Source organism: Penaeus monodon, chromosome 25 (genome assembly GCF_015228065.2).
Source record: "Penaeus monodon isolate SGIC_2016 chromosome 25, NSTDA_Pmon_1, whole genome shotgun sequence".
In the NCBI taxonomy this organism is placed as follows: domain Eukaryota; kingdom Metazoa; phylum Arthropoda; class Malacostraca; order Decapoda; family Penaeidae; genus Penaeus; species Penaeus monodon.
Window position 1 is genome coordinate 13,160,327 of NC_051410.1, and position 601 is coordinate 13,160,927.

The window sequence follows — 601 nt, forward strand, 5'->3', positions numbered from 1 at the left end:
AACAGTTATACAAACCAAGACAGACATAAAAACAGACCAAAGAACAATAAACGACGAAAAATATAGAAAGGAGAATCTCAAAAAGGAGGAAAGGCACTCAGAAGAAAAAAATATATATAACGGTCACTGGAGGATGGAAAACAAACAGCTTCCTCGCGTATGACCATAAAAAATGGCCCAGATAGCATAAACTCAATGAAATAAAACCACTGATACCACACTAACAGAAATGCTGACACCATAGACTCGAAGATTTAAAACAAGTTCCACCATAAAACACGATCCAACATGGCCGCCATCAGCTGATCCACAGCAAACATTTGCAAATAGATGCAAACTCCTCCCCCCCCTAAAATAAATAAAGCAATATGCAAATGCACAGAGAGAGATATTCGGAATTCAGGAACTCCGAACTGCTCTTTTTTCCCCTCGTGTACTCCAAACTATGTCAAGTGATAAACTGAGATTCGAGGATAAACACCCTGCATTGAGTTCGAGGGCTTTCGCGGGTTCTTCCCCCAAAAGATTCCTCGAAAAATATGAAGTGCAGAAACATTCAATGGACTGCCAACACTGCGCTGCAGATACACACTTCCTCTGA